At 39.6% G+C, this 14,331-nt stretch overlaps 1 protein-coding gene across 5 annotated transcripts in view; it reads right to left on the reverse strand.

The window, feature by feature from the left end:
- The window catches only part of LIFR (LIF receptor subunit alpha), an 86,033-nt gene that overhangs the window by 60,746 nt on the left and 10,956 nt on the right, over window positions 1–14,331 (reverse strand). For 2 of the 5 annotated variants that reach the window (XM_073343808.2, XM_073343805.2), the window contains exon 2: window positions 10,675–10,752. The exons of the other annotated variants lie outside the window; for them this stretch is intronic. The gene's annotated coding sequence lies outside the window, so the exon portion shown is untranslated. The remainder of the gene's footprint in view (window positions 1–10,674; window positions 10,753–14,331) is intronic. 5 annotated transcript variants of the gene reach the window in all.

Raw genomic sequence — 14,331 nt, forward strand, 5'->3', positions numbered from 1 at the left:
GCATCACGATGTGATCCTACCACTCGGTGCTTGTTTCTCGAGCCCAAAAGCAGCGTTCCACTGCGATCAGCACCTCTGTGAATGCCACAAGCAATCTTGTGACGTAGCTACTACGCGTGGTGAGATCAGTGTCGCACTCCTCTTGCCTTTGTAGTCTAAGGAATAACTCCACTGCCACTCGCGACGCGTTGGTCAGAGCGAGCAGCGTACTGGTCAGCAGATCATGTTCCATTCCTGCAGCCCGAAGAGGCAGGGTGTGCAATACAGAAACCGTTGAAAGATGGTGCCAAATGAGGACAGAAGCACAGGGACTGCTGGGATGTGAAGCAATGCATCACAGGGCACTGGGTCTGGACCCAGAATGCCCCGCGATTCCCTCCGCCTTCCCACAACTCTTAGCGCCAGAAGAGGAAGAGGTGCTCTGTGGGATAGCTGCCCAGAATGCACCGCTCCGAATAGCATTGCAAATGCTGCAAGCGTGAACATGCTATTGCACAGGCAGCTGACAGTGTGAACACACAACAGCGGTTTCCCTTCAGCGCTCTCTGAGCGGCGCTGTAACTCCCAGCGCTGTAACTCTGCCAGTGTAGACATGCCCTTACAAGAAATCTGAAAGGTACAACAGTGCTGTAAGAGTCAGACCCAGAGAAAAAGGAGGACACAAGACAAGTGAAATCAAAAGCTATACTTAGCAGGCCAGATGAAAGGGTAAGAAGGGAGAAAGAGGCACCCAAGAAATTAAAGATTTATTTTTAGTCACCGTATCTAAACTTAAGGTGAACCTACCTAGGAGCTTTTGCAGAATTTCAGGCCAGATATAATAACAAACATTATGCAAAATGTAACTGGATAACCACTCTATTCTTAATAAATTTTGTATTACGTTAAAACAGACCCATGACTTGGGTGTTAACCTGAGACTCCTTTCTCATAACGTGTTCCAACGTTGCTATCTACAGTGGGACCATTAGCGTAAACTGACTACTAGCATTTTAACCTCTGAAGGCAAGATTTTACAGAGCATGAAGAGGACTTTCAATGGGAGCTGAATCTTACTCTTGAATCAAAAATCTCAGCCTGCGCTATCTAGACTTTTTCCATGCAAGTGGCTAAAATACAAGCACATCCATCATTGCTACATTTGCAAGAGCTGCACCAAGAGAAAAAAAAATCTAGTATAGACTGTTTGGGAATTTCATGCAGACTGTCCCAGAGAGGCGACCAGTCTTCATGCTATCACATGAGACCAGGATCCTTCAACAAAAGAGCACAGATTCCTCTCCCATAGGGCGTATCATTCCCAGAACTGCAGATGGGCAACACCTACTCATCTAGATGAAAACTGAGTTAAAAGGGCCCGAAAGTACTTTATCAGTTAAATCAGAAGTATCGTTTTCATGCCTTAAAGCTCAATATACCACATGATGGAAGCTACTATGATAGTTGAACAAGAAGTCACTAGCATTAGTTCATGATATTTTAACCTGTTTGAGCAAAACATTTTGACACCTACTGTAAAAGGCAAGTCAACAATATCATCTTAAGGTGAAGGACTCTACTATTTTATCTTTGTGAGTCTGAAAAAGTTATGCAAGCTTCTTGCTACCCTTGAATTCAGTGAGCTCAAATTCACACTTCCTTGAATTCTTGAATTGTGCAGCTATTAATTGAACAAGTACACTGACCAAGGACACAAGTCCAGGATTACTTCAGGCTATTTGAATACCCACTGCATATTTTCAGCACTTTGTTTCTATGCTATAAAGAAGTATAACCCATGCACAGAACACTGCAAACTTCTTTGGTAAATTTGTTTGAAAATATAATTAAAGTATACTAGACATAGATTTTCCCACTGTCAATCTGCATAATAAATCATTACATATATCAAACACTCACAGACATGCCAACATATGGTCTGAAATCTGAGAAATAAATTTTTGCTAATATAAGAACTCAATACAACTGTCATAAGAGCAAAGTTTTCAGAACAGAAAATTATTCACAGCAATACTGTCCACTGTGCTTTACTAAATGTATGCCTCAAAGCCCAATGTCAATGCACCTACTCAATAGTGTGTGTACAGGGTTATAGGAGAGGGAAGAGAAATAAATCTTGCATTTCTATTTTGGTAGATTCTAATACAGCCCCTATCACCACATTATCCAAGTGCCTAGTTTAGTAGATGCCATGTAGAGCCTGCCACGCAGAACCTGCCACTGGATGATCAAGGTATTAAAGGAGAACACAAGGAAGACAAGGCTATTGCAGAGAAGCAAACTGAATTCTTGACGTTAGTTTTCACTGCAAAGGATGAGAGGGACATTCCTACACCTAAGCCATCCTGGCAATTACAAGCCAGTAAGCTTAACTTCAGTACCAGGCAAACTGGTTGAAACTATAGTAAAAAAGATAATTATCAGACACACAGATGAACACAATATATTGGAGAAGACTGTACATTGATTTTGTAAAGGGTAATCGTGCTTCACCAATCTATCAAAATTCTTTGAAGGTGTCAACAGAGTAATCCAAGTGCACTTTGTCAACTGGACTTTCAGAAAGCCTTTGACAAGGTCCACACCTAAAGCTCTTGAGCAAAGTGAACAGTCATGGGATAAGAGGGAAGGTCCTCTCATGGATCAGGAACTGGTTAAAAGATAGGAAACAAAGGGCTGGAATAAATGGCCAGTTTTCACAATGGAAAGAGGTAAATACAGTGTCTCACCCAGGGATCTGCACTGGGACCTGTGCTGTTCAACATAATCATAAATGATCTGAAAGAAGGGGTGAATAGTGAGGTGGCAAAATTTAAAAATGATACTAAATTACTCAAGATAGGTAAATCCAAAGCTAACTGCAAAGAGTTACAAAGGGATCTCACTAAACTAGGTGATTGGACAATAAAATGGCAGATGAAATTCAATGTTGATAAGTGCAAAGTAATACACATTGTAAAAAATAATCCCAGCTATCCATACAAAATGATGGGATCTAAATTAGATGTTACTGTTCAGGAAAGATCTTGGAATCATTGTGGATAGTTCTCTGAAAATATCTGCTCTGTATGCAGCAGCAGACAAAAAAAGCCAAAAGAATGTTAGGAACCATTAGGGAAGAACATAAGAATGGCCCTACTGGGTCAGACCAAAGGTCCATCTAGCCCAGTATCCTGTCTTCCGACAGTGGCCAGTGCCAGGTACCCCAGAGGGAATGAACAGAACAGGTAATCATCAACTGACGCATCCCCTGTTGCTCATTCCCAGCCTCTGGCAAACAGAGGCTAGGGACACCATTCCTGCCCATCCTGGCAATAGCCATTGATGGACCTATCCTCCATTAATTTTTCTAGTTCTTTTTTGAACCCTGTAATGGTCTTGGCCTTCACAACATCCTCTGGCAAGGAGTTCCACAGGTTGACTGTGTGTTGTGTGAAGAAATACTTCCTTTTATTTGTTTTAAACCTGCTGCCTATTAATTTCATTTCATGACCCCTAGTTCTTGTGTTATGAGAAGTAGTAAACAACACTTCCTTATCTACTTCTTCTACACCAGTCATGATTTTATAGACCTCAATCATATCTCCCCTTAGCCATGTGTCATAAATATAAAGGGAAGGGTAAACCCCTTTGAAATCCCTCCTGGCCAGGGGAAAGCTCCTCTCACCTGTAAAGGGTTAAGAAGCTAAAGGTAACCTCGCTGGCACCTGACCAAAATGACCAATGAGGAGACAAGATACTTTCAAAAGCTGGGAGGAGGGAGAGAAACAAAGGGTCTGTGTCTGTCTGTAGTCGTCTTGGCCAGGGACAGAACAGGAATGGAGTCTTAGAACTTTTAGTAAGTAATCTAGCTAGGTATGTGTTAGATTATGATTTCTTTAAATGGCTGAGAAAAGAATTGTGCTGAATAGAATAACTATTTCTGTCTGTGTATCTTTTTTGTAACTTAAGGTTTTGCCTAGAGGGGTTCTCTATGTTTTTGAATCTAATTACCCTGTAAGATATCTACCATCCTGATTTTACAGGGGGGATTTCTTTATTTCTATTTACTTCTATTTTTTATTAAAAGTCTTCTTGTAAAACACTGAATGCTTTTTCATTGTTCTCAGATCCAAGGGTTTGGGTCTGTGGTCACCTATGCAAATTGGTGAGGCTTTTTATCCAACATTTCCCAGGAAAGGGGGGGTGCAAGTGTTGGGAGGATTGTTCATTGTTCTTAAGATCCAAGGGTCTGGGTCTGTAGTCACCTAGGCAAATTGGTGAGGCTTTTTACCAAACCTTGTCCAGGAAGTGGGGTGCAAGGTTTTGGGAAGTATTTTGGGGGGAAGGACGCGTCCAAACAGCTCTTCCCCAGTAACCAGTATTAGTTTGGTGGTGGTAGCGGCCAGTCCAAGGATAACGGGGGTAATATTTTGTACCTTGGGGAAGTTTTGACCTAAGCTGGTAAAGATAAGCTTAGGAGGGTTTTCATGCAGGTCCCCACATCTGTACCCTAGAGTTCAGAGTGGGGGAGGAACCGTGACACCATGTCTTTTCCAAGCTGAAAAGTCGCAGTTTTATTAATCTCCCCTCATATGGCAGCCATACCCCTAATCATTTTTGTTGCCCTTTTCAGAACCTTTTCCAGTTCCAATATATCTTTTTTGAGATGGGGCGACCACATCTGCACACAGTATTCAAGATGTGGGCGTACCATGGATTTATACAGAGGCAACATGATATTTTCTGTCCCATTATCTATCCCTTTCTTAATTATTCCCAGCATTCCGTTCGTTTTTTGACTGCCACTGCACATTGAGTGGATGTTTTCAGAGAACTATCCACAATGACTCCAAGATCTCTTTTTTGAGTGGTAACAGCTAATTTAGACCCCATCATTTTATATGTATAGTTGGGATTATGCTTTCCAATGTGCACCACTTTGCATTTATCAACCTTAAATTTCATCTGCCATTTTGTTGCCCAATCACGCAGTTTTGAGAGATCCTTTTGTAGCTCTTTGCAGTCTGCCTGGGTCTTAACTATATTTAGTAATTTTGCATCATCTGCAAATTTTGCCACCTCACCTGTTTACTCCCTTTTCCAGATCATTTATGAATATGTTGAACAGGACTGGTCCCAGAACAAACCCCTGGTGGACACCACTATTTATCTATCTCCCTTCTGAAAACTGACCATTTATAGCTACCCTTTGTTTCCTATCTTTTAACCAGTTACCAATCCATGAGAGCATCTTTCCTCTTATCCCGTGACAGCTTACTTTGCATAAGAGCCTTTGGTGAGGGACCCTGTCAAAGGCTTTCTGAAAATCTAAGTAATCTACATCCACTGGATCCCCTTGATCTACATGCTTGTTGACCCCCACAAAGAATTCTAGTAGATTAGTGAGGCATGATTTCCCTTTACTAAAACGATGCTGACTCTTCCTCAACAAATTATGTTCATCTAGATGTCTGACAATATTGTTCTTTATTATAGTTTCAACCAATTTGCCTGGTACTGAAGTCAGTCTTACAGGCCTAAAATTGCCGGGATCACCTCTGGAGCCCTTTTTAAAAATTGGCGTCACATTAGCTATCCTCCAGTCATCTGGTACAGAAGCTGATTTAAATGACAGGTTACAGAATACAGTTAGTAGTTCTGCAATTTCACATTTGAATTCCTTCAGAACTCTTGGGTGAATACCATCTGGTCCTGGTTACTTGTTGCTGTTTAATTTATTAATTTGTTCCCAAACCTCCTCTAATGAGATATCAGTTTGGGACAGTTCCTCAGATCTGTCACCTAAAAAGAATGGCTCAGGTTTGGGAATCTCCCTCACATCCTCAGCCATGAAGACCGATGCAAAGAATTCATTTAGTTTCTCCGTAATGGCCTTATCGTCCTTGAGTGCTCCTTTAACACTTCGATCGTCCAGTGGCCACACGGGTTGTTTAGTGGGCTTCCTGCTTCAGATGTACTTAAAAAAATATTTGCTATTACTTTTTGAGTCTTTGGCTAACTATCCCTCAAATTCTTTTTTGGCCTTCCTAATTATATTTTTACGCGTCATTTGCTAGTGTTTATGCTCCTTTCTATTTTCCTCACTAGAATTTAAACTTCCACTTTTTAAAGGATGCCTTTTTGCCTCTAACTGCTTCTTTTACTTAGTTGTTTAGCCACGGTGGTTCTTTTTTGGTTCTCTTACTATGTTTTTTAATTTGCAGTATACATTTAAGTTGAGACTCTATTATGGTGTCTTTAAAAAGTTTCCTGTCAGCTTGCAGAGATTTCACTTTTGGCACCGTACGCTTTAACTTCTGTTTAACTAACTTTCTCATTTTTGTGTAGTTCCCCTTTCTGAAATTAAATGCTACAGTGTTGGGCTGCTGTGGTGTTTTTCCTGCCACAGGGGTATTAAATTTAATTATATTATGGTCACTATTACCAAGCAGTCCAGCTATATCACCTCTTGGACCAGATCCTGTGCTCCACTTAGGACTAAATCAAGAATTGCCTCTCCTCTGGTGGGTTCCAGGACCAGCTCCTCCAAGAAGCAGTCATTTAAGGTGTCAAGAAACTTTATCTCTGCATCCCGTCCTGAGGTGACATGTACCCAGTCAATTTAGGGATAATTGAAATCCCCTATTATTATTATTATTGAGTTTTTTATTTTAATAGCCTCTCTAATCAGCCTGAGCATTTCACAATCACTATCACCATCACTGTTCCCTCTAAGCTGTGTGCGTGCGCACGTACACAGATCCTAAACCCAGCGCACACGGCCAAATACCACATGCACAAAATTTTGCACAGAAGCACAACAATTTGCATAGAAGAAATTTTTAGCGCACACAGCCTGTCAAACATTTGCACAGGAGAAATTTTTGGCGCACATGGTCTGACAAAAATTAGAGGGAACACTGATCACCATCCTGGTCAGGTGGTCGGTAATATATCCCTACTGCTATACTCCTATTATTAGAGCACAGAATTTCTAGCCAGAGAGATTCTATGGGACAGTTTGATTCATTTATGATTTTTACTTCATTTGATTGCATGCTTTCTTTCACATATAATGCCACTCCCCCACCAGCACGACCTTCCAATATATTTTGTACTCTTTTATATTTTGTATATTTTGAAAGAGAAAGACAATAAAGATAGAACATATAATAATGCCTCTATATAAATCAACAGTATGCCCACACCTTGACTACTATGTGCAGTTGTGGTCACCTCCTTCCACAAACAGTACATTAGAATTGGAAAAGACACAGAGAAGGGCAACAAAGTGATTGGGGTATGGAACAGCTTCCATACGAGGAGAGAATAAAAACTGGGGACGTTAATCTTAGGAAAGAGACAACTAATGGGGGATATGATCAAGGTCTATAAAATCACGTGGAGGAAATGAATAGGGAATTTACCCCTTCACATAACACAAGAACCAGAGTCACCCAATGAAATTAATTGACAGAAGGTTTAAAAACAAGCATAAGGAAATACTTCATCACAGAACTCTGAGTCAATCTGTGGAGCTCATTGCCATAGGATATTGGGAAAGCAAAAAGCATAAGCAGGTTAAAAAACCATATATAAGGTTATAGAGAATAGGTCCATCAATGGCTATTAGACAAGATGGTAAGGGCAGTAACCCTACGCTCTGAGTGTCCCTAAACATCCAACTGCCAGAATCTGGGAGTGGATGACAGTGGATAGATCATTCAATAATTGCCCTCTTCTGTTCGTTCCCTCTGAAGCAAGTGGCACCAGCCACTGCCAGAATATAGGATACTGGGGTAGAGGGACCATTGGTCTGACCAAGTGTGGCCACTTAAATTAGCCTAGATCAAAAAAGGCTGGTTGAATATAAAAATCTTATTTAATGAAATACTCTCAATTTTTCTTGTAGTGTTTATAAGCAAAAATATCAAACTATTTTGTACTTCATGGCCTTTGCTCTTCTTGCCAAAACAAAACAGCTTATTTAGTTTTATGATGGGATAACAGCAGCATGTTGCAATTCCAGCTACTTATCTAATACAAAGGATAATGATCTGAAATTGGAATCATACACTAAAGAACCTACAACTTTTAATACTGTGAAGTTTTTCCAATAAAGCATGTAACTTAACTGCTTAAAAGGAGAACACTTGAATATCAAAAAGCAGCACATTTGCTAAAATAAGCCTTCCGAAACGCAAAGTGAAAAACTGATCAGTGATGCTTCCATAATTAAATATCAGACTATCAGAGAATTTGATTTTCTACGGTGCCATAGACAGAAGTGCCTCACATGGAGATGCACAATCTTTATATTATAGTAATAAAATAATAAATTATCAAGACATAACTTTTCTATACATATTTTCCTTCATTAACTCATCTTTGAATCTGGAGCTTGAGCCTCCCCCAGTGTCCCCAACTACCAGCAGTCATCTGGAATCGTCACACTTCTCTGGTTCCCACAGAATGACTATTTCCAAATCTCTGAACAAGACTAACATTGGCTACTGAGTAATGAAGCAGTAAACAAAGAAATTAAGCATATCAACTATGTCTCATGACTCCCAGACTAATCTCCAATGGAAAAAGGTGCGTCTGTGACGATAATTTTACAGTTCAGTCCAGAGTGGGGGAGGAGTTATCAGAGAACAGAAACTAGTAGGTAAGAAGTCTTTCTCCCTCGTAAATCAGCTGCTAGCCCAGTACTGAGGAAATAGTGTATTAAGTTATGAGAGCTACTAATAAATGACAGGAAAGAAGCCCCAAGCTGAACAGACATAGCAAACTTGGAATTATTCCTTTAGAAAAAACATAAAACAAACCCACAACCTTGGATTTCACACAAAAACCTCCACTTAAGAGAATCCTCCTCCTAAAGGAAGCATTAGAAGAGAAAAGCAAATCCAATTTGCAACTTGTAGTGGACATGTGAAGTAAAGTCCAGCTTGCGCCTATGCAGACTGCTTCTTCCACCAATAATACTAAGGCTCGAGTGCGCCAGGAGAAGGCTGCTGTACCTACAGTGAGCGAAGTCTAGAGCAAATCACCCTTTTCGGTGTAAGGGTCTCAGATTAAATGCCATATAGCAACACTAGTCTTATAGGTTTCAGAGTAACAGCCATGTTAGTCTGTATTCGCAAGAAAAGAAGTACTTGTAGCACCTTAGAGACTAACCAATTTATTTGAGCATAAGCTTTCGTGAGCTACAGCTCACTTCATCGGGTGCATACTGTGGAAAGTGTAGAAGATCTTTTTATACACACAAAGCATGAAAAAATACCTCCCCCCACCCCACCAGCAGGAGAGTGGGGTGGGGGGAGGTATTTTTTCATGCTTTGTGTGTACGAAAAGATCTACACTTTCCACAGTATGCACCCGATGAAGTGAGCTGTAGCTCACAAAAGCTTATACTCAAATAAATTGGTTAGTCTCTAAGGTGCCACAAGTACTCCTTTTCTTTTTACTAGTCTTATAGTGCTCCCATCTCAAACTTCTTGGGTGAGCTGAGGGCCTATGAATACCCCCTTGTTTTTCTAAGTTTTTTTTTCTTTTGACTATTCAAAAAAAGTTTAATTTTAGAACAATAAAGATACCCATACCTAGATTCCAAAAACCATGTCTAGTATTAAAAATTACCAAATCAAATACAGATCTCAGTATGCTCACTACTTCTTCCAATCACCAGCTTTATGACATAACCATGGCCTGCAATATAGTTTGTTTCTCTTTCCTCCTGCCGGCAATAAAAAAATTTCATATTAGAAAGTCAGGTGTTGGTCACCTTTGAAGACCCTATGGCCAACTAGAGAACTGGCAGGTTTATGACAGACTCCAGAAATTAAACCTGATAAGAGAGGGGATGTGATTATTATTCACAGTGATTTAAGCAATGGTGTTTGTTTAACTTAAATGAGGACTCAGGAAGTTTCCAGTACGCAACTGTGTCACCTGTGACGTGACCCCACAAAACACAAGACAAGAGCCGACATTCTGAATATTTAAATTTAAAGAACAAAACAATCTAATTTAAACTTTTCTGGACTTCTTTATTCATTGTATGGCGGCCAAAATAACCCATCAATAAATTACTTGAAATGAAAAAATGTGTTTGACAATTATAAAACAAAACCCGCTTTTTTTGCCTCTGATATTGTAATCAATGGGGCTACTCATAGTAGTAAAGTTAAGCAATTGCCTAGTGTTTGCAATACTAGGGTCTTAGCTCTGATGAAGGCTAAGTTCACATTTCTGGAATCATCGTATGTATTTCTGTATTTAACTTGCTCACAGGCAAAACTAGCAGAATTAATATTTATACTTTGTATTGCAGTGGGAGCCTCATTGTGCACGGTGCTGTACAAAGGGATAGTAAGAAAGAACATGCTCCAAATCACTTAAAACATTCTATTTTTAAATTATACATGATAAATTCCTGTTTTTTTCTTTCACTCTGTTCTTTTAAATTAACAGCAGAGTGGATAAAAATTGATTTTTTAAATAAATCAATTTTTTGTATTTAATTTAAATATATTTTTCTTTTAAAAATAAACTACTTGAAATTAAATTTGAAATTAGGACAACCTTTAAAGCCTAAATTTAGTATAATCTATTAAAAGAATCTGAATTAAAAAGTAATATTCGAACAGTACATGTTTTCTACTGCCATTTTTAAGTCAGACCACTAACCTGGAGGAAGTCACCGGCTGGGCATCTGGAATCAGAATTTGTTGAAGTGCAAGAACAGCTTTTGATCGCAGAAGCCTCCTATGCAGATGCAGAGAGAATATTTTCTTCATTTCCATTTATTCAACTACTTCAGTTCAGTGATTAGTTTATTCAAAGTTGAGAAATTGATTAGCAGTTGAATAAGAAGCAGGAAAACTTGCTGTCCACTTCCCATTCTAAAGATGGGAAGTAGTACAGAGAGGAAGAGAGCTACTAGTTCTAAAAACATAAAGGACACGGTGATTATAAATAATACTTTCTTTATTTAATAAACCAATTTTAAATGAAAAACATGTTTTGATAAAACATGAGAAAAAATACACATCTAACACATCAGGCAGTGTTATTTAACTAAATTTTAAAATGCTGGTTTTGCGCATTTTAATTGAATTCTAATTTTCATTAAATAATCATTTATATCAAGGTTTCCTGCTTGCCAATTTAAATCATGATTAAGATCAGTGATTTAAGTCAGTTCACTCAGAATAGTAAACCTCATTCCTTGACCAACCCTGCCCTTCCCCCCCACACACAGAGAGTGAGTGTCAGTCACTTCGCAATGTTGTGGGAGAAAAAAGTCCACAGTGGGTGATGACAATAGTGTACTGTGAGGTATCCACGTCTAGTTACATAGTCCATAATCACCCGAACAGAATGGTTGTCTAGTTAGATTAATTTACAGATGTTAAAAGAAACTGACACACTGTAGGCAGGTGTCAAGAGCTGAAATACTACATGTCATGTAAGGTTTTAAGACACAGGAAATACTAATACAAAAGTAATTCATCAGAAAGTATGGATCTGTAGTTTCAGGACTATCTTGTTCCTTGGATTACTAAGAAATCAATTTAATTCTCGTGAACTACTGTCATTCCTTAAAAATGTCTTAGACATTCCAAGCTAAATAGATATTGCATAACCACTACCCGCTATTCTGTGTATTATTTATTTAATATAAAACCCCTAGGTCTATTTATACAATATTCATACACAATTGTTTGATTCTTTTAAGATACACTAAACTCAATCCAGACAGCACACATTTATTTTAAACAAAGTATTTATTATAAGTAAGGCTATGATTTAGTCATGGTACTTTTAGTAAAAGTCATGGGCAGGTCACGGACAATAAACAAAAAGTCACGGCCCATGACCTGTCCATGACTTTTACTATATAAATACCCCTGACTTCGGTGCTCTGGGGTGGGAGACATCCTGTGGACAGTGGAGGGCGTTCTGGCTGCTGCTCTGCTCGGGAGGGGAGAGGCCACCTGGGGTCCCACTGCTGCTGCTTCTCCCGGACCATTGCTCTGGGGCAGTGCCTGGCACCAGCTGCCTGGGGCCAACCAGTCAGTCGAACCAGCCACTGCAGAAGTCCCAGAGGTCCCGGAATCCATGACTTCCGTGACCGCCATGAAAGACTTGCAGCCTTAATTATAAGCCCATCTCTATAGAGATTTTTTTTCTTCATTGTGTATTTCGCAGAATTCAGCCAGAGATATAGTGACACTCCAGTCACAAGGCCAAGGTTTCTCTTATCTCACTTTTCTAAGTTCGGACATACGTAACACAATTAGCTTGAATGTCATGGTGTAACACTTTAACAAGTCACAATTGACTTTGTGTATGAAATGTTCTCATTCAGCAAAAATGTTCTCGATAGCTCACCAGAAAGCAAGAGTCATAAAACCTACTTAACATTTAAAACCCAATAACCCTGAAAGCCTTTGGAGAGTATTTTTTCAGTTCTATAACCTTACATATTGAAGATCTTCCCCTAGGATCCCTGCAGTCATTACACATGCAAAATTTATTTCAATTATTACATGAATACATAAGACTGCTGATATGTATGTTATATTGCCACCACATGCTGTACATCGGTGGTTCTCAAACTAGGGCCGCCGCTTGTTCAGGGAAAGCCCCTGGTGGGCCAGGCCAGTTTGTTTACCTGTCGCGTCTGCAGGTTCAGCCGATTGTGGCTCCCACTGACTGCGGTTCGCTGCTCCAGGCCAATGGGGGCTGCGGGAAAGGCGGCCAGCACATCCCTCGGCCCGCACTGCTTCCCACAGCCCCATTGGCCTGGAGCGGCGAACCGTGGGCAGTGGGAACCGCGATTGGCCGAACCTGCAGACGCGGCAGGTAAACAAACTGGCCCGGCCCACCAGTGGCTTTCCCTGAACAAGCAGCGGCCCTAGTTTGAGAACCACTGCTGTACATCATACTATCAGCAAACCAGGTTCTCAAACCTTCTCACTAGATTCACTGTACAATAGATGTTTAGAGAACAATGGGGACATAAACATAAATTGTTTTACTTACAAACATTTGCTCTTTGAACTTGAGGGATGTGGATTTCCCAACCCTCAACTTTTCCCCTAGTACCTGACACAGGACATTAAATATACTTTGTTTTCAAGTAACTCTGATTTATTTTTTAAATTTAGCAACCAACAAGAAAAAACCACGACTGTACCTTTGGGGCTTCCAAAATAGTAAGAATGTATTTAAAAAAAAAAAAATCACGAGAAGGCTTTCCATACCCTGTATTTTGTACTGCAAACTCAACTTCAAAGGAAATTAATTAGCATTGCCAGTAATTGGATCTAGTTTACAGCTAGCAGGAAACCACTATAAATGGTTTTCAAACAGAATAATGAAAGCTTATGTTCAAATAAATTTGTTAGTCTCTAAGGTGCCACAAGTACTCCATTTCTTTTTGCGAATACAGACTAACACGGCTGCTACTCTGAAACCAAAGATTATATGTGCCAGTTATTGAAAAGATGAAAGTGTCTAAAGAGCCTTTGCATGCTATTCTGCAGTTATGCTACAGCTGATCTTATATAAATATTGTAAGTAACCCCCACCCCACACACACACACACACACAGAGTCATGCACCCTGGTCCCAATCTTGCAAATATAAGCATGTGAGTAACTTTGCTCAGATTAAGAAATACATGCTTACAAGTTTTTGCATTGTAGACCAGGGCTGATTTTCCATACTCCTATGATGGAAGGCTCACACCTAAATTCTATCAAGGCAAGATTGGGAGCTAAAGCATTAAGAGCAACATTTAAAACCTGTAAAAGTGTGTGGGGTTGTTTATATGTGGCAGTTCTTGTCGAAACGTTGGTCCTATTAGAGAGACAAGGTGAATGAGGTAATATCTCTTATCAGATCAACTTCTGTTGGTAAGAGACACCAGCTTACAAACAAAACACTACAAACACACACATGTGTATAAGTATGCATAAAAGGGGAAGGTGACATTTTGTTTCATAAAACCACTGAGAAGCTGATCCTGCAAACACTTTACAGAATACCATGATTACACCCCATTATGTTCAAGAGACCACTTGCAGCAGTAAGTTTTACACTGTAAGTATTTGCAGGATATATCCCTAATATAGCACGAAATATTGAATAACCTCAATAAACATTAAACCAAGGGTAAGCAACAAAACCCCCAAACCTTATTTTTTGTATAAACTCAGCAGTAAAGTTTTCTATGTGGGTACTTCCACAGTGTGTACTAACAATGAAAGAGAACAACAAAAGAAAGAAATTGTTGTTTCCACAGAATTCAGAGAACAAAGCAGCACACACTAACAT

This window comes from Lepidochelys kempii, chromosome 5 (genome assembly GCF_965140285.1).
Source record: "Lepidochelys kempii isolate rLepKem1 chromosome 5, rLepKem1.hap1, whole genome shotgun sequence".
In the NCBI taxonomy this organism is placed as follows: Eukaryota; Metazoa; Chordata; order Testudines; family Cheloniidae; genus Lepidochelys; species Lepidochelys kempii.